The sequence below is a fragment of the Trichosurus vulpecula genome, chromosome 7, assembly GCF_011100635.1.
Source record: "Trichosurus vulpecula isolate mTriVul1 chromosome 7, mTriVul1.pri, whole genome shotgun sequence".
Lineage (NCBI taxonomy): Eukaryota > Metazoa > Chordata > Mammalia > Diprotodontia > Phalangeridae > Trichosurus > Trichosurus vulpecula.
In genome coordinates, this window is record NC_050579.1 from 235,223,626 (window position 1) to 235,246,400 (window position 22,775).

Below are 22,775 nucleotides of genomic sequence, written 5' to 3' on the forward strand. Positions count from 1 at the left end.
CAACTCAGGGGTAGCTAGGTGATACAGTGAATAGAGCACTGGCCCTGGAGTCAGGAGGACCTGAGTTCAAACATGGCCTCAGACACTTGATACATTTACTAGCTGTGTGACCTTGGGCAAGTCACTTAACCCCAATAGCCCTGCCTTCCCCCCCTCCAAGGAAAAAAATAGGGAAAGGAATTAGTATTTAGTCCTTTGTACTTCCCTTGCTCTGTTCAGGGGATGTACCCATTTATTCAGACAGAATCGATGTAAAATATAATTAAGGCACCCCCAACCTTTACTGTTTGGGTGGCATCCTTTCTCATGAGAACAAATAATAAATGCCTTTTCTGATAAAAAAAAAGAAAAAGAAATATCTCAACTCTAAAATAGATGATGTGGCCTTAATTATTTTATTTCGAATGCAAATGCAGATCATAGATTTATAGCAGACAGAGACTCTGAAGATCATCTAGTCTAAACCTCCTCCTGCATTTTACAAATGAAAAAGCTGAGACTTAGACAGGCTAAGTGACTGATATAAGATCACACAGGTAGTAAGAAGCAGGACCATGAATAGAACCAAGTTCCTTTAGTGAATAGTGAATACTAATTTCATTCATTTTAACGATTAATTTTAGAGACTTACTATGCAACTCTGTACAAGTCACTTAAGCTTGTTATGCCTCAGTTTCTTCATATGTAAAATGAAAAGACTGGACTAATGAATCATTACAGTGCCTTTCAGTTTTAAAGCTATGTTGGTTTCAATATATCTGTCACATTATTTCAACAGCCAGGGATTTGGTAATAAGGACCATTGATGCATAGGGAAATGTTAAGTGAGATGTGGTGGGTGTGGTGGTGGTGGTGGTTGTTTGCATTGGAAAAATTCTTTATGTGTGTGTAAAAATCTAGGTACATCTGCTCTGGCTGTTTCATAAGATGTTTCTGTGGTGCTGTCAGTGTGCCTAATAATGCAGAATCAAAACAAACCAATGCTAACAAGGAATCAATGAGCCATGATGAATGGAATGAAACTTTTTGGAACTGATGAGTCAAGGTGCATAGGCCTTAGACCGTCTGTTCAGATCTGCTTCTCCCTCTTGCTTTCCAGAACCCCTCCCATCCACTCACTTACCAGATGCCATTGCATAAAAGTACTTACAGAATCATAAAGCTGAAGGGACTTCAGAGACGATCAATCTCCTTGTATTCCAGAGGAGAAAACTTTAATAGGATCACAGATCTAGAGTTGAAGACACCATTTAATCCAACCCTTTCATTTTGTAGATAAATAAATTCGGGCTAGGGAAGTTAAATGACTTGCCCAAGTTCTCGAAGATAATATGTCAGAGATGAGATTAGAACCTAGGATCTACATGACTCCAAAGAAAGAAGGAAAAAACTTGCCCAAGATTACCTGTCTGATTACTGGTAGAGCCAGGAAGCTTCCAGTCTCTTAACTCCTGATCCAGTGCTCTCTCCCTCATACTATGGAGATAGGCACAACCAATCAATCAACAAGCATTTATTATGTGCCTACTATGTGCGAAGAACTGCACTAGGCACCGGCATTACGAATATAATGAAACAATCTTTTCTCACAAAGAGTTTCCATTCTGAGGAGAAGGTGGGCAAAAAAGCTTCAGTGGGGTCCAGAGCCTCATTAGAGTCTAGAAGTCCCTGAGGAAGGAAGTGGAAATGGCAACAGGCATTGGAAAAGTACCCCCCCACACACACACACATACAACATGAAAAGCTCTTCTTAGTCTCCACAACCTCATCCTACCCTGTCCATCCAACTTCATCTCCCAGTACTCCCTAATAAACATCTCTGTCCTAGTCAAGCCCACCCTATTCATTTCTATCCTTGAGGCTTTGCTCAAGCTGTCTTTATAGCTTAGAATTTATGTTCCCCTCTATATATCCAACAAGACTCAGCTAAAAATTCCTTCACTCCACTCATAAAAGCATTTCTGACAATTTTGATTTCCAATGACTTGACATACTCCCCTACACTTTTTATTTATGAATGTAGCAGGGAGTTCCTCATCTGTAAATGAGCTGGAGAAGGCAATGGCAAACTACTCCAGTATCTGTGCCAAGAAAACCCCAAACGGGGTCGGGGACAACCGAAATGACTGAACAACAACAAACACTGAGGGGTTCAAGTCTGAGCACTAGAAAAAGACTTCTCATTGGTGAAAAACACAATTTCTCTATGTTCTGTGCCAGTGTGAGGGTGGAGATGGCAGGAGCCTGAGAAAGGAGACTTCTGACTCCTGCCTTCCAAATTTTCTTCAGTGACAGATTCCTGGAGGGAAAGACTAGGAAGAAATTCACATGTAGAAGTGCCAGTGCCTCAAGCATGTCCTAGATTTCCAGTTTACCACATTAGAGACTTTAGAGAATTTCCCCTTGGATGAGATCTGTAACTGCCTCTCTTGGCTGAGTTGAGATATTTTGATTGTGATGGGAGATTTCATTTACTTTGCATGTTTTCTGGTCTATTCTAATGTGTATAGCTCTCTCTGATCTCTGCTAACAGCTTGGATAAAATGGGTTTATTTGCTATTCACTATTTCTGAGGATCTTTGTTTAACTAGTATTTGGTGGAAAGGGAGTTGAGCCTTTGGATAGAGCTTGGGGAACCCTTTCTTGGTTAAGGAATGGTAACCAGGAAAATGCCTTGAACCTGAAAATAACTTTCTCTAGACTAGCAACATTTAGGGGAGCAGGTAGATACAATTCTATCCCAGTGTCTCTTCCCCTAGGAGAGCTGAATGGCCCTGCGTCCTGGCCTCAATCTCTTGCTCCTCTCCAGGCATTACGCAAAGTCTCTCTTGGAGAGGAGTGGACAAGACACTACAGATTCATGCCTCCCTCTGAGCCATATTTAAACAAACTCAAGTGGACTTACACTTAACCTACAAAGGGAACACACACACACACACACACACACACACACACACACACGCACCCTACTTTTAAATCCCACAAATTTGGTATTTCATTACAATGGGCCCTCCCTTCCACTGATTAATTTCAAAACCCACATACCTCAGATGTTAGTTCTCAAAATTATTTTTAAAAAAATGGGAAAGAATGGAATCTGTGAAGTAGAAAGAGTGCCAAAATTAGAATGAAATACAGATTGCTAGTTACTGCCTTATTACTTATCCTCTCCAAGCCTCAGTTTCCTCACATGTAAAATGAGGAGTTTGGACTTCCCTTCCATTGCTAGATCAAAGCTAAAATCATCCTATGATCTTGATTCAGCTCCCGGCAAAATTCTCCATTTCTGTTAAAGAAGTTGTCAGAGAGCATCTAGAAAAGAGGATAGTGATTACAAAGTCTGCATGTCTCCATTAAGAACAAATCATAAAAAAATAAAGAATAAAAAAAAGAATGAGTCATAACAGACTTTTTGTGGACAGTTACTAGACTGGTAGAACGAGAAATACAGAAGATGCCCAGGGGTGTTGTAAGGCTCAAATGAGATGACTATAAAGCACTTTGCAAATCTTAAAGTACCATATAAGTGTCCATTATTATTATTATTATTAATCATCATCATCATCATTATTAATCTACAGTCTCCAGGCCTCCAGGCTTGTGATGACTCAGTTCTCTGAACTTTCTACTACCCTTATGCTAAGCTCTAGCAGTGTTTATAGAGCAATACAGGGGTGTTTAGTAACTAGGCTCTCAAAAAAAGAGAAGTATGCGCCTAATTTAATGCTTAATCTGGATTATTAACTCTTTCTTAAATTGAGATAATCAACAACATAATAAATGAAGCCCTGTTCATAGTGCTGCCTGTTTCTGAGATATAAATGCACACAATGAAAACTTAACAAATTGTTCCCAAACCTATTGTTAGCTGGCTCCAATATATTCCTGAAGATGCAGGTTACCTAGATTTTAGAAAAGCATTTGAGCTGGGTGTGGTAGTATATGACTGAGTATCTTCTACCTTAGAGACTGAGGCCTCCACATCACAGAACTCAGGAGCTCTGAGCTGTAACAGAACTAAAGTTGATTGGGTATACACTAAGTCCTGAACCAATATGGTGAACCCTTTGGATCAGAGGGCCCCACTAAGCTGCTGCCTAAAGAGGAGTAAACTAACATCAGAAATGGAGCAGGTTCTGTGCAGATCGGAAGTAATGCCAAACCTGCGATGAGTCACTGAACTGGGAGAGATAGGAAGGCCCCATCCCAAAAAGTAGAAAAGAGGAAAGCATTTGATAGTCTCTCCCACTATTGCAGAAAAGATAGAGAGGTATAGGTATATAGACGATAGCACAAACAGGTGGACACAGACCTTGTGGGGTAGCTGTCCCAAAGTGTACCCATTTCATGTCAGTTGGTCTGGAGTTATTTTAAATAGGATTTCTTTTTGTTGGTAATATATAGAAATGCTGATGATTTGTACAGGTTTATTTTATGTCCTTGGCTAAAATTATTCATTGTTTCACTTAGTTTTTTAGTTGGTTCTCAGGGGTTCTCTAAGTATACATACCGTCATGTAATCTGTAAAAAGTGATAGCTTTGTTTCCTTTGCTTATTCTTTCCTTTTTGTTTCTCCTCTCATTGCTATAGCTAGTATTTCCAACACAATATTGAATAATAATGGTGATAATGGGCATCTTGCTTCATCCCTGATCTTATTGGAAAGGCTTCTATCTTATCCCCATTACACAGAATGCTTGCTATTGGTTTTAGACAGATACTACTTATCATTTTAAGAAAAGCTTTAGGAGATTGGCTTCACCTACATCTTCAATTTCTTCAGTAGTAAAATGAGGGGTTGGAGTAGATAACTGGGGACAAGGATGGTCTGGCCTGGGAAAGGGAGGAAGGAGGCAGGTGCATTGGCATCCCTGATCCACTGAGGCCTGAGGCTGTGGGCCATGGCAGGTCATCCCCTGGCCTGGCTCTTCAGCCTGCCCACCACAGTGGTCTATGGTTCCTTGTCACTCTTTGTCTCCAGTCTACACAATGTGGTCCTGCTCTACTACATGGACGTTTGTCTCTGTGTACAAGACTGACAAGCTGGTCTTCTGGGTCAGAGAGACAGTGTTTCTCCTCTGGAACAGCCTTGGTGACCCACTCTTCTGCTGGCTTAGTGACCGTGTCTTCCTCAGCTCCCCACTCAGGACAGGGGCTTCAATCCCATCCCAGTATGTGGTTCTGATGAGGCTCCAGACTCTCAGCTGGCATGGCCCACTGCTGGCTCTTGCTTTTCTGGCATTCTGGGTATGATGGGCACCCATGGGGATGCAGTTCTTGCTTTGTTTTTGTCTATATGACTGCTTCATGACCCTGATAGACCTTAGTCACCATGCTTTTCTGGCTGACCTGGCCCTGTCTGCCCACTGCCAAACACGCCTCAATTTTTACTGCTCTCTCTTCAGCACAGCTGGCTCCCTCTCCATCCTCACCTCCCACACTTCGTGGAACAAAGAAGATTTCTCTTCCTTTTGTGTTTTCTGTGTGGTTCTGGCTGCTGCTCTGGGCTTGGCTTTACTGGAGCCACCTGGCTACTGAGGCAGCATTCTGAGACAGAAGAGAGGACACTGGGGGGCCCACATTCAGCCTCAGAAGGCCCAGATGTGGAGAAACCATCAGCAAATGAGGAGGAAAAGAGGGTCACCCTGAGTGAGTACCTCCAGCAGCTGGCACACCACCAAAACTTCCTCTTGTTCATAGTCATGAACTTGGTACAGGTCTACCACTGCCACTTCAACAGCAACTTTTTCCCTCTCTTCTTGAAGTACTTGCTGTCAGACCAGATCTCTCTCTCCATGGCCTCTTTTTTGCTGGGGGTGTACCACATCACTGTGCGTCTCAACAACCTGTACTTCCTGGCGCTGTGCCAAAGGTGGTGAGTTTATGCAGTGGTTCAAGGGCTCTTCCTTTTTCAGCCTCAATCTACTCATGTTGCTGACTGGACCAGAACACCTCCACCAGCTTTGCAGCTTCGTTGCCAGCAACCGTGTGTTCACGGAGGGTACCTGTAAGCTGCTGACCCTGGTGGTCACAGACCTGGTGGATGAGGACTTGGTGTTGAGCCACTGGAAGTAGGCTGCTTCAGCACTCCTCTTTGGGATGGTGGCCTTGGTGACCAAGCCTGGCCAGACTTTTGCCCCACTGCTGGGCATTTGGCTGCTTTGCTTCTATACTGGGATGACATCATCCAGCAGCTCTTGCAGACCCTGGTGGGCAGTGCTAGGCCTCGGCTGGATCCCCCTGCCCCACCTCGGGCACCAACGTTACATCAGGGATGCTTCTACTTGCTGGTGCTGGTGCCCATCGTGTGCACGTGGCTACAGCTGATCACTTGGTCCCAGTTCACCTTGCGTGAGAGGTGCCTCCATATGGTTAAGGCCCAATGCCAGTCTGTCCAAGCCTTAGACTCTGGATATTAAGACTATCTGAGGGGCTTCAGGGGAAGCCAGACTATGGTGCTGGTTTTCCAACTACTCTCTTACCTGAGCCAGGAGCTGGGAACTTCCTCACCCAGGTTCTCCTCTGGCTTTGTTTCGCAGGTACAGTAAGAAGTAATGTGACTGGGGAACGAAACTGCTAGGGCTTTTCCTTGGACCCAGATGCTGAGGTCACAATTCTCCATCTTTCCTCTCACCTCCTAGCAGTTAACTCAGGGCAAAGGCTATGAAGTGAGTCCTTAGGCTCTGGTTATCAGCTGCTTGAAGCAGCTGAAAAGAATCAGGAATCAGTTAAGACTGAGTGGGGGAGGGGTACACTATTCTACCCCCAGTCTGTGCCCTCTGTTGTGTGCCTAACACACAGATATTGAATGGAGCATTTAATTTTCCCCTGCACAGAATGGACACAGGGAGGCCTGAGGGCAGACCCTTCAAAAGCTTGGCTTGGCCCTGACAGTTTGGGCAGGGGTTATAGAAGTTATGCTCTGTAAGGATGGTCAGTCACATTGAGGATGTCAGTGGGCCTACATGACTGCTAGAGATTGGCCTGTGACTGAAGGTCAAGGTGGCGGCACTTTGTGGGTGCCTCCCTTCCCCAAACTCTTGCCATTTCAGATCCTCTCTACTTTGCAGGAATGCGCTCATTTTACAGGGACTCATTAAAGCCAGTAAATCATAGAAAAAAAAAGTTTTACTTATCCCTATACTTTTTAGTGTTTTTTAATAGGAATGGGTGTTGTATTTGATAAAAAAAAAAATTTCTGAATCTATTGATACAATCATATAATTTTGTTGTTTTTGTTATTGATATGGTCAATGATGCTGATAGTTTTCCTAGTATTAAATCAGCCCTGCATTCCTAGTAAAAATCCACTCTGGTCATAGAGTATGATCGTGGAGATATTTTGCTATAATCTCCTTGCTAATATATTATTTAAAATTTTGCATCAATATTCATTAAGGAAATTGGGCTCTAATTTTCTTTCTCTGTTTTTGATCTCCGTGGTTTTATTAAAACCGCATTTTGTCAAAGAAGGAATTTGGTAGAACTCCTTTATCTATTTTTTCAAACAGTTTATATTATATTGGAATTCATTGTTCTTTAAATGTTAGGTAGAATTCACTTATAAATCCATCTGGTCCTGGGTAACTGCCCCCCCCCCACCTTAGGGAGCTCATTTGTGACTTGTTCAATTAATTTTTCCTAAAATAGAGTTATTTAAGTATTCTATTTCCTCTTTTGTTAGTCTGGGCAATTTATATTTTTGGAACTATTCAGCAATTTAAATTGTCAGTTTTATTGGCCTAAAGTTGGACAAAATGGCTTCTAATGATTGCTTTAATTTCATCTTTACTGGTTGTAAATTCACTCTTCATTTTTGATACTGATAATTTTATTTTCTTCTTTCTTTTTTATAATTAAATTAGCCAATGGTTTGTTTTTATCTTATGTTTGTTGCATTGTTTTTCACAAAACCAGCTCTTAGTTCAATGGTTTTTTTCACTTTCAATTTTATTAATTTCTCCTTTGATTTTCAGTATTTCTATTAAGGTGTTTAATTTGGAATTTTTATTCTGCCAATGCTCTCATACCTTCCCAGTCACCAATAGAGTGAAACAAGGCTGTATGCTTGCTCCCATGCATTTTAGCATGATGTTTTCAGTGATGTTGTCAAATACTTTCTATGAGGATGAACACAGCATGGAGGTCAGCTACCTCACAGATGGTAAATTCTTCAACTAGAAAAGATTACAAGCCAAGACCAAAGTAGAGGGAGTGCTGGTGCATGATTTTCTGTCTGCAGATGATTGTGTACTCAATGCAGCCTCTGAAGTTGAGATGAAACCAAGTAAGGATCAATTCTCTGCTGCTTGTGCTAATTTTGGCCTAACAATTAACACCAAGAAAATAGAGGTGCTCCATCAGCCACCACCACACCATCCATATGTGGAAACATCAGTTACGGTAAATGGAGAAGTTTTGAATGCTGTGGATAAATTCACTTACTTTGGTAGTGTACCTTCCAGGGATGCACACATTGATAATGAGGTTGACACACGCATTGGCAGAGCTAGCTCAGTGTTTGGGAGGCTCAGAAGGAAAGCACGGAAGAGAAGAGGTGTTAGACTGATTATCAAACTGAATATCTACAGAGCTGTGGCACTGACCTCATTGCTGTATGCTTGTGAAACCTGGACAGTCTACCAGCACCACGCCAGGAAACTGAATCGCTTCCATTTGAATTGTCTTAGGAACATTCTGAAGATCAGCTGGCAGGATAAGGTACCAGACACCGAGGTCCTTACTCAAACTAAACTGCCAAGCATTCAAACTCTGCTTCAGAGAGTGCAGCTCCGATGGGCTGGCCATGTTGTTCGAATGCAAAGTGTACACTTGCCAAAAAAGACTGTTCTATGGAGAACTCACACAGGTCAAGTGTTCACATGGTGGTCAGAAGAAGCAACACAAGGACACTCTCAAAGTCTCTCTCAAGAACTTTGGATTTGATTGTGTGACGTGGGAGACACTGGCACAGGACCACTCAGCACGGTGTGCCCACATCAGAGAAGGTACTGTGCTCTATGAGCAAAGCAGAATTGAAACAGCTCAAAGGAAATGCAGGATGCACAAATTTAGAACATCCACCCCAAATATTCACATGGACTATTTGTACCTGACCTGTAGTGGGGCATTCTAAGCTCATATTGGCCTGATCAGCCACAGTTAGACACATTGAAACTTGACTCTAGCACAGTGATGTCATTTTGGTCCTCTTTGAGAATAAAGGACAACCAACCAACCACCATTTTCCCCCAAGTACTACATTAGCTTCATCCCATGAATTTTGGTATGTTGTGCCATGTCAGTTTGGAAGAAGTTCTCCAATGGACTGACAAGTATTGACCTCTGTTCCACCCTGTGCTATTTAACATTTTTATCAGTGACTATCTACAGATATTAATTTGACTGTTGTTGACCTTAACATGTAGGTAGTAAAATTAAGTGGACAGAGAGCCAAACCTGGAGTGAGAAAGATATGGGTTTTATAAAGTCCTGGGTCTGACAAATACTGACTATATAATCCTGGGTAAGTCATTTAACCTCCAATGCTCCCCCCGCCAAAAAAAAGCTCTCTAAGATTACAAATTGCAGAAGAATTGCTGATCTGCATTGGTTGAAGGTTTATTACTGAGTTTTCTGCACCTATGAAATAAAAGGTTTAGATAAAAGCAACAACAACAAATCTAAATACCACAAACCTGAGAAAACCCTCTTGTCTGCAGAGTAGATTCTTTATGAAAAATTTATAGAAGGATGACAAAAAGAATTTTGCAGGATCTTAAGAAAGGTCAATCAAGGTTAATCTTGATTTTGTCTTCTGTACAAATATTTAAAGCTGCTCTGAAAATCAAGAAGAGAGCCATTTTCTCTAGTAGTCTTCAAAACTGGTTTCCCTCTCCCTGCATAGACTATGGCATTAGTTTTTATCTTTGTGCCCCAGAACCTAGCACAGTGCTTTCCATGTTTAAAACATTTAATAAATGTTGAATGCAATAAAATCCAATTTTTAAAATATTGGCTGGGAAGGCCCTTAAAGGAAAGAATGGTAAATCACAGACTTTAGGGATCATATATTTCAAATGGTTGATTTTCAGATACCCAAGTTCACACTGATAGTAATGGCAGAACCACCTATAAAATCTATTCTGGTATTCTTTCTACCATAACATCCTTCTCTCCTATATTTTCTGTTGGTTGTTATATCAACAGTCAATAATTAATTAACCATGATGATGATGATGTTGCCTGGGGCACTGACTTGAAGGAGTGACACAGATAAGATGGTTCAGAAGTAGCCCAATGTACTAGATAAAGAGCTAACCTTTTGACTCATAATGACTATGTGACCCTGGGAAAGTCATTTATCTTCCTACTGGTCCCAGACTATTCTCTAAGGTAATAAATTTTAGAAGCATTTGTAGATCTGGCCTGGTAAATGTAATTTGCACACCAGGAGTTCCATACATAAGTGAAATCATAGGTTGGTTCCAGAATACTACTACTCTCTGACACATGTAACAAGGTAAAGTTGTGGGTGAACTATTTGAGACAGGCAATAATTTTGATATAATTTCCCTTTGTGACAGCAATGGTCATACATGAGTGCTTTTACTCTTTAAGATGAATCAGAACACTTGACCTTGATCAGACAAAACAAGATTGACCTGATATTCCCATGTCTGCTTAACAAACTAGTTTAAGCACTGGATTTTGTGCAATAAATACATCGCTCATTAATCTCTTGTGTTGTGTTTTTAAATCTGTCATTTTTAATAATGGATATTCCTCCGAGGAAATTTGTGAAAGTTATAGTTTTTAAAGAGCACACTTCAATGACCATTAGAAATATTGTCATGGCTCTTGGGTGGGGAAGCCAAAATGTCAAAGATTATTCAAGCCCACAGTGAAACTGTATCAGTTATTTTGAATCTAACAAAAAAAAACCTAAGAAATTCCAAAAGCTAACAAACAATTGCTGCAAAACAGCCTAATTAATCTTCAAAAAACAAGGCCATTCAGACGCATCTGATAGTCGGAATGATTTTTATTGATTTCTCTGTAGGATAGGCCTTTGGGAGTTGAAGGACCAGTACAAATATAATTGATAACTTTCGCGTTGAAGAAAAATGCTTATCATGACCAAAACAACACAAAAGTAACTTTTAGCAGCAAAACTCATTTTTCCACTGATGGTTATACTAAAACCATTTTCAGAAGAAGTCAAAGTGAGCCTGTGAGATCTAGACATCTTCGTCAGACCATAAAATATCCACCCCAAAAAATGTTTGAGGGATTTTTGTTCCTTCCAGTGGACTTGAAAGTCTTATGTTCATTAAAAGAAGGAAAAACTCTTTGATAAATAAACTATTATATAAAGAAGCAGAATTATAAATATTTCCAAGAGGACATGAAATACTGCAAAATGGCCTTGAATGATGCCACATAGCAGAAACGGTTAAGATATTTATCAAAGATATGGAGATTAAACGTGCTTCAGTATCCTGAGAACTTACCTGATTTAAACCTCATTGAAAAGTTATGAACTATAATTCAGGCTAGATTTGGAAAAATAGACTGTTTATCAAAGTTATGCTTAATATCAAATGTGGTAATAATGTAGTTTTAAATTAAAGCATGTGTATCCAAAATTGTTAACTTCAATGCCAAATCACATAAGTGACTGCAGTAAAATGAGGACAAATTTCAAGTTAAAAACATTGTAAGGTCATTAAAAGTTGTGTGCTATACTGAACAAGTCAACATATTTACTTCAGAGGTTAAGTAAATGGCCCAGGGTCACACAGCCAGCACGAATCAAAAGTTGGACTTGAACCAAGGCCTTCCTCTCTCTGAGAATGGCCTTTTATCTACTATGCCGTGCTGCTATGTGATGTTTTTTTAAAGATGTATCCTTTTTTTTGAGGAAATCAGAGGTAAGTGACTTTCCCAGGGTTATCCAGCTAGTGTCAAATGTTTGTGGCGGAATTTGAACTCAGATCTTCCTGACTCCCAGGCTGGTGTGCTATTTACTTACCACCTAGCTGCCCCCGTGATTTTAACAGACTAATAAAATAACGATGGTGGTGGTGGTTATGATGATGATGATGATATTTCCACACAATGTCTGAGTTTTTTTTTTTAAAGAAATCGCACCACTTTCGCAGGAATCATCTCATTGGCCCTATATGGTTCCTGTGAGAAAAGGAAGGGCTAATATTGGATCCATGTTACAAAAAAAAAAACAGGGATGCAGAGTAGTGAAGAAGTGTTCTCTGGATCACCCAGTGGGGGAGGTGGGACGAGGACCTTACTCTGGGCATTTCTATTCCAGTCCTCCTGGAAGTAGAAATGCTGGCAAAGAAAAATTTTTCCTAGCAGAACACTCTTCCTTGGATGTCATGCCTACCTGTCATAACAGTTGGTTGTAGACTCCACCAATATTATGTGGTTTATTTGAGTTTGGCAGCTATGCAGATAGAGCACTGGACCTGGAGTCAGGAGGATCTGAGTTCAAATGTGACCTCAGACACGACCAACTGTGTGACCCTGGGCAAGCCACTCCACATGTTTCCTCATTGTGCAAAGGGACTGATAATAGCACCTGCCTCCCAGGGCTGTTGTAAAGATTAAAAGAGTGAATAACTGTAAAGCACTTAGCATAGGGCCGGGCATATAACAAATACTATAAAAATGCTATTCAAATATCATCATCATCATCATCATCATTGAAGAACTTTGCCTAAGGCCAATTAAGGGTAAAGCTTTACAGTTTTTTCATGCCAGTTGCAATTATTCTAAAAGTTAGGTTAGAGGGGGCCTGGTTTTCTCCTTGAGGGATGCTTTTCCCTCTATCTCCCATGTCCATACTTGTGCGTCTTCTAGCCCCCATGTCTGGAATGCCCTCCGACCTCTCCTCTGACACTTAGGATGTCTAGCTTTCTTCAAAACTCAGCTCAGGTACTACCCTCTATATGAAACCTTTACAGATCCTCCCCAGGAGCTACTGCATTCCCCCTCCCTACCCCCCAAATCCCCTGACATCTATCATATATATGTGTGTGTGTGTGTGTGTGTGTGTGTGTGTGTGTATGTGTGTGTATGTATATATATGTGTGTGTATGCATATATGTATGTATATGTGTGTATGTATATATGTATGTGTGTGTATGTGTGTGTGTATGTATATATATGTGTGTGTATGCATATATGTATGTATATGTGTGTATGTATATATGTATGTGTGTGTATTTTTTTTTCAATACACATATTATCTCCTGATAGAAAGTAGGCTCCTTGAAGGCAGAAGCTGTTTCACTTCTTTCCCTTTTTATTATCACTGTGCTTTGTCTATCCCAGTGTCTGGCAAGTAGTAGACACTTAATAAAAGCTTATTCATTGACCAATTCCTCTGTATTGACTACTTTCCCAAGGTCTTCCTCACTCCTTGGCAACTGGTTCTCCCCTCCCTGGGCAGATGGAGGAGCTGGGCTGGGAAGACAGGTACTGCCGCAAAGCCACTCCTTCACTGGAGTAACTCAAGATTTCCACCACGCCCCTCAAAGGAATGAGAGGGGAAAACAATGACCAGTATTACCTCTTATAAGGTACACTTTTTGACCTTAGGAGGCCTGTAGTAGGGACATTTGGACCCTAAGACGAGTGTGGTTCATAGTGCTTGGAATATAGTAGGTGCATAATATATGCTTGTTGATTGATTGATAAAGGGGCAGGTTCTGAGAGGAAAGTTAACCCTTTAGCCAAATAGCATGAGGATCAAAGCATTTTTTTTTCCTTGTTCCTATTGAAATGTTCTTTCCACTTTGGGAACTCCTGACTCCCTCAGCTAGAGTGCCACACACTGTTTCTCTTTGTCCCTCACTCCAATAATTAGTCCTCATGCAAAATTATTTTTTATGTATGAGACATTTGCTACACATGCATATAAGTACATGATAATAATTAATAATAATAATCTTGTTCAGTTGTTAAGAGTCATATCTAACTCTTTGTGACCCCACTTGGGGTTTTCTTGGCAAAGATACTGGAGTGGTTTGCCATTTCCTTCTCCAGCTCATTTTACAGGTGGGGAAACTGAGGCAAACAGGGTGAAGTGTCTGAGCCTAGATTTGAGCTCAGGAAGTTGAGTCTTCCTGACTCCAGAACTGGTACGCTATCAACTATGCCACCTAGCTGCCCTCATGACCCATGAAGAGTCAGAATAATAATAATAATACCTACCGTTTATATAGTGCCCACTATGTGCCAGGCACTAGGCTAAACTCTTTACAAATATTATCTCATTTGATACTTTGGATGTATCCTGTACATCAGACCATAGATTTAGAGCTGGAAAGGACCTCAAAGGCCACCTAGTCCAACCTTCTCATTTGACTGACAGGGACCTCAGCTTCAGAGAGGTTAAGTGATCTGTCCAAAGTCACATGAGTTGTAAATAGAGGAGGGGCAATTCAAACCTAGATTCCCCTGACTCCAAGTGCAGTGTTATTTTCACTATACCATAGGGAATCCCCATGTTGTTTTGCCCCACTAGAAGGCAGACTTTTGAAGGCAGAGAGCTCTCTTTCTCTCTCTCTCTCTCTCTCTCTCTCTCTCTCTCTGTCTCTCTCTCTCTCTCTCTCTCTCTCTCTCTCTCTCTCTCTGTGTGTATGTGTTCAAGCACTGATTAAGACAGAGAATCCCACTCCCTCACTTCTTTCACTCTCCCCCAGATAGTTTAATTTCTGTTTCAAACCAAAACTACAGTATCTTTCACTGAAGGGGACTGCCACTATAGCTTTGTACAGGCTGACCCCCATGCCTGGAAGGCATGCCCCACCCTCCTCACCTCTGCATCCTATGATCTTTAGCTTCTTTCAAGGCTCATCTCAGGTGTTGCTTCTTACAGGAAATCTTACAGGAAACTGGAAACCCCGGTTCTTCGTGTTTCCCTCCTTCCTCAAATTATTTTGTACTTATCTATGAAAAGGTTGCATTCCCAGTATAAGGTAAGCCCCTTGCAACAAAGATTGTGTTTTGTTTTGTTTTCATAGCCACAGAGCTTGTTGAAGATTCATTGAGTGAACTAGTGTTCACAGAAAATAACTTAGAAAATTTTGGCCAGTCTGCTCCTGCCACCAAAACCAATCAATCATCAAACGTTTGTTAAGCACCTTCTGCTTGCCAGGAACTCTGTTAGATTCTGAGATACAAAGACAAAGATCATAGACCCTGCCCTCAATGAGCTTACCCTCTATAGATTTATCTGGATTAAAGAGCTGGCCCAGGATCGTATGAGAGTGAAATATACACACAGGCAAAGGAGGCTCATTTATTCTCAATACAGAACAAACAGCCATGTCATTTTTTATACACCCTGCATTCACTGATTTATACGTACATACATACACACATATGCCCCCATGAGCACCTTCTAATATCGTTTTCCCCATTTCACAAGGGAGGAAAACATGGTCCCAAGACTGCCTTCTTCAAAGGTTCAAGATTGAACAAAACAACTAGAGCCTTTCAAATATACTCCCCTTGTCAGAAACCACCTCGGACTCGCTTTCCCAAAGTATGTTCTGTGTCCCTCAACTGATCTTACGTACCCCAGGAAAGCTGAGGATCCACACGGAGGAAGGAAGGCCCTATTTCCTTAAAAGAAATATCAAACTTTGGCAAGAGAAGCCAAGTCAAGAGGGTTCTTCCTCTCCTGAGGAGATCACAGCAACTTCCAGGCAGATTCATAATCTCTACAAAGTCCAAACAGGCTTCAACATGCCAAAGACAAGTCACAGGCTCAGCTGAGAATCTTTTAGGCAGCAATCTTCCTGATCTCCTCTCTCATTGTTGGCCCTGGTTTCAGTTCAGTGGGGGAAATGGGATTGAAAGGAAAATCATAAGCCCCACTTTCTTTTCAACCTTCTTTCCAAATACTTCTTCGCTGGAAGCATACCTGTAAGTCATAAGAAACCAAGATTTTATATGTAAGACAAGCCACTTGACAATCAAGAGAAGAGCCAGCCTGGGGCAAAAAGATGCCATAGGCATTTATTCTTTTATGCCCCCCTACCCCAGTTTCTCTTTTTCATAATCCATTCCTTCTCTATAGGTAACTCTCCCATTTCCCTCACCTACCCCCTGCCTTGAACATCCAGTGCCCTCTCTATCCTCATTCCTACCAAAACCTGTTCTGAGGACAGGATGTGCCATCACTCACACTGAAGGACACTGATAAATGGCATTCAAGGAGTTTTGGATGTTCAATCAGAAAACCAGAGGCCCTGTCCTGGCTCAGTCACTTATTACCTATATGACCTTGGTCACCTTGGCCAAGTCACTTCACATTAGATCACGACCTCTTTGACGGTAGAGACTATCTTTTGTCTCTTTTCTGTATTCTCAAAGCTTGGCATCGTACATTTGTTGTTCAATGATTTTTCAGTCATATCTGACTCTTTGTGACCCCATTTGAAGTTTTCTTAGCAAAGATACTGAAGTGGTTTGCATTTCCTTCTCCAGCTCATTTTACAGATGAGGAAACTGAGGCAAACAGGGTTTTTTGTTTGTTTGTTTTTGCCCAGGGTCATATAGCTTGTAAGTGTCTGAGGTCAGATTTGAACTCAGGAAGATAAGTCTTCCTGACTCCAGGCCAGCATTCCATCCACTGTACCACCTAGCTGCCCATGTCTCAGATAAAGCAGTTCTATTCCTCCAAAGTCTTTTCCAGCTTAATATCTATGATCCACCCAATACATTCTTATACTTCTCTATACACTAGAGGGTTGGCCAACCAGTGGACAGCAGGTCTGGGCCTTGCCTTTGAAGAGGTCTCATACTTGAGGGTAAAGCACATGATGGGGAATGGTAAGCTTTCCTATATTAAGAAATACATTTCTGAGTAAAGATGTTCTCACTGTTTAGTGTCCAGGGCCTATTCTATGAGGAGACAAATTGGAAAGTTAGATCTTTGGTGTGATCACCAGGGCTGCTCCAACTTCTCCTGGATATTATGGTATTAGTCTCGCTACCAATCCACCTGAAATTTCCTTTGAGTTAGATAACAAAGCCTAAACTAGGCCACTTAAAATGAGCAGCACATAACCAGGATGGGGCAGAAGGACTCTCTCCTATGAATACAGTTTAGTTTGTTACAGGGGTTCTTCACCTGGGGTTTATTGATAGCTTTTAGAGAGCTTGTTGGGGAGGGGGAGGGGGGGATTACATCTTTATTTTCACTAACCTCTAACTGAAATTGAGTCCTTCATTTATGAATATAGCCACAAGAATGTGGTGGTATTTAACAATCAGCTCTCCAGGGGAAGTGTGGGAATGTAAACATAACACATTTTTCATTTTAATCCACATTACTAACATTTTTCTCCATTGTTTGCTAAAGTCTAGACAATCAAAAAACAATAAGACATTTTTGTAGATTTTGTTGATTTCCAATGTGTTGAGTGTTTCAGCTCACACTGAAAAATTTAACAACCAGCTCTTTCCATTTCAGCTGGCTCCAGCATACCACTGGATGAAGGCACCAAGCATTATTCTGAGAAAGAGGATCATAGACACCCTATAGACAATAGATCAGCAGACTGCCAAAGGAGTCCGTGACAAAAAAAAAAGGTTAAGAACCCCAGGTTTATTAAGTTAGTTAGCTGAATTCTTAGAAGACAGAGAAAGGGCTTAGAGTAGAAGATGAGATACAGAGGGGGTAAATTTCAATGCAGAAGAATTGAGGACTCAACAATACATGGGCACTCAATTGATGGAGGACCAAAGAATCCCAAAAGCATTCATAATAATAATTGTATCTATTGTTTACACACACTTTAATGTTTGCAAAACTCTTGCATGTGGTTGTCCAGTCGTGTCCAACTCTTGCTGTCCCCATTTAGGGTTTTCTTGGCAAAGATATTGGAATAGTTTGCCATTTCCTTCTCCAGTTCATTTTTTACAGATAAGGAAACGGAGGCAAACAGACTTAAGTGACTTGCACAGGGTGCACATGGCTAGCAAGTGTCCCAGGCTAGATTTGAACTCAGGAAGATGAGTCTTCCTGACCCCAAGCTCAGAACTCTAATCACTGACCCACCCAGCTGCCCTCTTTACAATGTGCTATCTCATTTGATCTTCATAGCTGGCTAAGGTGGAGGTCAATTTACAGATAAGAAAGCAGTCTGAGACAGGTTCAGTGTCTTGCCCAGGATGACCAGCCAGGATGCCTCTGAAGTAGAATGCTAACATAAGCTTCCTGACCCCAAAGTCTTTATCTCCTATGACACCTGGCTGCCTAGAGGGATTTACATGTGAGCACCAAGTCAAGTATGATAACAGAAGGCACACCCTGGGTGGCCACCTAGGAAGAAGGCCTAAAGGGTGGAGGAGGGAACAGGTCAAGATAAACTTTTCCAATTCCGAAACTGGTGGCTCCACCCAATTGTTGGCTAATAACAACTATCACTTCTGAGTTATGTTACTGGGTCAGATTTGAGAGGTAGAAGAATAAGAAGATAGGATGACTCACATTGCTTAAAGGAGAGGGGCCCTGCTGAATCTCATTATGGAAGAGATTCATTCTCCTCCGAAGTTTTGCCACAAAAGCCAGAACTGAGAGTGATTTCTTAAAGATAGTGTTATAGTTATGGTGGTATTTAACACCCAGCTTTTTTTGGGAGGGGGGGTGGGAAGGGGCAGGGCCCCTTAAATATTTTAAAATATTTTTCAGTTTAATTTGTAATACTAAGGTTTTCTAGATTTCTAGATAATTAACAAAATAATAAATCACTTTCACAGATTTTGCTGATTTTTAAGGTATAAACACCCTAAAAGTTTACCAATCAGCTCTCCCCATTTGAGCTAGCTCAAGTATACCCCTGGATGGAGGCAACAAACATTATTCTTCCATCCCTTCAGATGATCATTTCTGGGTCCCTCTGCACATGTCAATGTCATGTGTATAGAGAGCCCATTCCCGGGCTCTACATCCCTTCTGCATCCCCTAACTTCAGGATGCTACAAATACACCAAATGAGTGTATAACATCTACACCTTGGCATTCTAATCCCACTGGATCTCCTACTCCCCCACTTTGCCCCCAAAAACTGCCAGTCCTGACCCATATTCTTTTTATTGTTGTTCAGTTGTTTCGGTCATGTTTGACTCTTCCTGACCCCATTTGGGGTTTTCTTGGCAAAAATACTGGAATGCTTTGCCATTTTCTTCTCCAGATCATATTACAGGTGAGGAACTGAGGCAAACAGGGGTAAATGACTTACCCAGGGTCACATAGTTAGTAACTATCTAAGGTCAGATTTGAACTCAGATCGATAAGTTCCTGACTCCAGGTCTGACACTCATCCACTGCTCAGATCACTCTATCTTATACCTTTTATGCAGGATCTTCCTCATTCCTGGAATACTTTCTCTATTCTGATTCACTTCTACCTTTTGCAATCACTGACTCCATTGAAGGCTTAGCTGGAGCATCATCTCCTATAGAAGGCCTTTCCTGATCTCCTCCTCCATAGTAACTTTGAATTTACCTAGCATATATTTTGTATTTACTTATCTGTGTACTCATCATTTCCCCTAGTAGAATGTAAACTGGGATTATTGAGGACAAAAACTGTTTTGATTTTTTGTCTTTGTTCAGTTTTTTTCAGTTATGTTTGAGTTTTCATGAGCCCATTTGGGGTTTTCTTGGCAAAGATACTGGAGTGGTTTGCCATTTCCTTCTCCAAATCATTTTACAGGTGGGGAAATTGAGGCAAACCAGGTTAAGTGACTTGCTCAGTGTCACACAGCTAGTAAGTGAGGCCAGATTTGAATTCTGGAAGATGAGTCTTCCTGACTCCAGGTCAGGCACTCTATCCGCTGTGCCACCTAGCTATCCATTGTGCAAAAGGGATAGCATATGCTTAAGAAATGTTGAATTAAATTAAATTGGAGGGGTTGGGGTAAAACAGGAAAGGGGTGAGCTGGCTTTCAATATGACATTCATTTATTGCCACAAAACTACTCTGCACCTGAATTCTCAAAAATACATCCACCAAGAATGCAAAGTGACAAAATCCTAACTTGAACGCAGAGGAATAAAAGCAGCAACATTCCAACATGAGAGGAATGGAGACAGAGGGAGGAGAGATAACACCAAATGATAGCACAATATAGTGAGTAAAGTACTAAAATTGATGTCCAGGGACCTGGGTTCAAACCCTCCCCTGCTACTTAATACTGGCATGACCTTGGGTAAGTCACCTTGCCCTATCTAAGCCTTGTTTTCCTCATCTATAAAATAAAGAGGTTAGACTGGGCGATTCTTTCCAGTGTTAAAGCCTACAAGCTTTAATCCAGTCCAGTTTCTCTTTACCTAGGGAAGAAGACAGCACAGTTAAGGAGTCAGTTCTGGCCAGATTCTTCTATACATAAAATATAAATATATAAAATCAGCCCCTAACACAAATCCCAAAGCCCAGGTTCTCCCCATCTCTCCTATATCCTTAAAGTTCCAAATTGCCCTTTTATGGCTTTTTTCCCCTCTAAATCTGATTTTTGAAGTCATTTTGTTCTAATTTTACCTGTGTAAAACTACATAGAGCCAGAGGTTTTGTGGAAAAGGAAGCAGAGCACCCTTTAGAATAATATACTCATCTCCCATCCTACTAGGGATATCCTTAGATCTTACTCCAATCCCCCTTCCAGAGAGAAACCTACTTGTCTCAACTTAGTCATTTTTTTTCTAACTGTATCAGAAGGATGTATTCCATATCTTACCACCTTGGGAGAAGATAAAAGCTAAAGTGCAAGGGACATAGGAGGAGTAGGGGTGTAGGAATGTGGAATTTTGGACACACTATCAGACAAATACATTATGCTTTGCTTAAATTATTTTTTTCTTTTTTACAGAGAAGGGATTATTAAATGGGTGGGGGAGTATGTCTTGAATTTACTGGAATGTAAAAATGAAATGTCCCTAATAAGACTTATTTTTAAAAATAAAGTAAGTTGAGGCTTCGGAGCTCTGTGAACAGAAAATCACATTGCCTATATAAGAGCAAATGAAACCTCACTGTATTCTTCCTCTCACTATGGCTGAGAGACAACAGAGTGATGAAGGTTTAATCAGCTAAAAACTTGTAATTACTTCAACATGTGGGTTGGAACTAGGATGACAATTTTTTTCAAACATTTATTTCATAATAACAATAACATATTCACATAGCATATTTATCAGATGTTTTCCTCATAATAACCCCATAAGTTAGGTAGTATGATGATTATTATGCCCATTTGACAGATGGGGAAACTGAGTCAAAGAATTCAAAGACTAGTCTGAGGTCATTCAGCTATTGGGTGTCAGAGGCAGGACTCAAACTCGGGTCTCCTTTTTCCATGGTCAGTGTTCCGATCTCCACCCTAAGCTATCCCTCTAATGGTGCTTGGATTGTAAAATGGGTCACTCAGTCATTTAGATATTTTTCAGGTCTCAAAGTAAATGTTAATTGCTCAAAGGATATTCAAGATGATTGTCTTAGTAGATAGATTGATGGCTATTACTCATCCATGCGTTAATTTGTTCATTCATTCATTCATTCAACATAGACACATTAAGAAGCAAAAAATGAGTTCAAATCAAAACTCTTCATTCCAAGTTTAGCATTCTATCCATTTTACCACACCAGGAGAACTTTACACTCTCAGAAAAAGATCAGCTTTGTCCCCCAACCCCAAGTAATAGGCCAAGTGTTAACCAAGTAAGCTGCTAAATGATTTCTTCTTACGGAAAAGGGAAACTTTCGGTTCAGGTTTTAATACTCACTTTTCATGGTGAACGAGCCACTAATCTAGATCCATTGTTAGGATTATATGTAGAATTCTAAATAAGGAGAAAAAAACAGCACTGTTATGAACGCCGCCCCAAAATAGTTTTCATCATGCTTTAGAGTTTACGAAAATCTTCCCTCGCTGCAACCCTTGGAGGCTGGTTAGTAGCTCTATCATCATGGACAAGTCACATCGAGCCTCAGTCTTAGTTATTTTTTCTCCCAAAACTAGGTGTTATTAACCTCACATTGTGAGGAAAGCATTTTGTTTAAAACTCTCTAGACAAAAAGAGCCATTACTATTATTAAATTAATTTTGCAGATGTGAAAAATAAAGCTCGTAAAGCGGTACTTATTCAAGATCACATGCACAGCAAATAAGTCGTTGAACTGAGACTGGATCTCAAGTCTTCTGACCCCTGGGAAAGTCACTTCATCTTTTTTTGTCTCAGTGCTGTAAAATGATGATAGTAACAGTATCTAGCTGTCAAGGTTGTTGTGAGAATCAAATGAGGTATTTGTAAAACGCTTAGCACGGTATTTAGCACATAGCACCATATAGATGCTAGCTATTATAATTATATTTATATATACTCATGTGTACACATGTACATATACACATGTGCATGTGAACATATATATACACATGCACGGTATACATATGTGTTGTATGCATGTATACACAAACACACAGAATGTCCTCAAAATCTTAGTGCCATTATAAGCTTTAATAGCTTAGTTTCCACATTGGGAGTTTTCTACCCTGGAGGAATTATGGATCTGGACTAAATACATACAGGACATCCCTATGCCAAAGTGCCTCTCCATATGTCTATGTCGTTATATGTTTATTATAATCACCATTATTCTTTTTATGCCTGATATCCATTAACCAGACATGCAGAGTGACCAAGTATTATCATTTCCTTGACTTTCTACATGGAGACT

At 40.7% G+C, this 22,775-nt stretch overlaps 1 pseudogene; it reads left to right on the forward strand.

Moving 5' to 3' along the window:
- Window positions 1-4,901: 4,901 nt before the first annotated feature.
- On the forward strand, window positions 4,902-6,429 carry LOC118856383 (annotated as a pseudogene).
- The last annotated feature ends 16,346 nt before the right edge of the window (window positions 6,430-22,775 follow it).